Below are 339 nucleotides of genomic sequence, written 5' to 3'. Positions count from 1 at the left end.
GTGCACTCACTCGATGTTGCTCGGTGCCAGTGGCTAGTAACTTTTGCACTAGTGCCGAAACGGTGTGGTATATGCGATCCGAGTGTGGTTTTACTTGCCTTGATTCAGATCCAGTGCTCCTAGTAACTTGACTCTCTCACTTACTACGTTTACACGGCACGCTTTACGCTGAAGTTATAACATTGATGTTATGAAACTGGCCAATCATAGCTGTTCCTCTGAAGAATGGAATGACTGTGATTGGTCAGTTTTATAACATCGATGTTATAACTTCGACGTAAAGCGTGCCGTGTAAACGTAGTAACTGCCCCGAATCAATGCTAATCAATGCACTGCTCT

Source organism: Trachymyrmex cornetzi, unplaced genomic scaffold (genome assembly GCF_001594075.2).
Source record: "Trachymyrmex cornetzi isolate Tcor2-1 unplaced genomic scaffold, Tcor1.1 scaffold88, whole genome shotgun sequence".
Classification (NCBI taxonomy): domain Eukaryota; kingdom Metazoa; phylum Arthropoda; class Insecta; order Hymenoptera; family Formicidae; genus Trachymyrmex; species Trachymyrmex cornetzi.
This window is presented reverse-complemented; position numbering follows the sequence as displayed.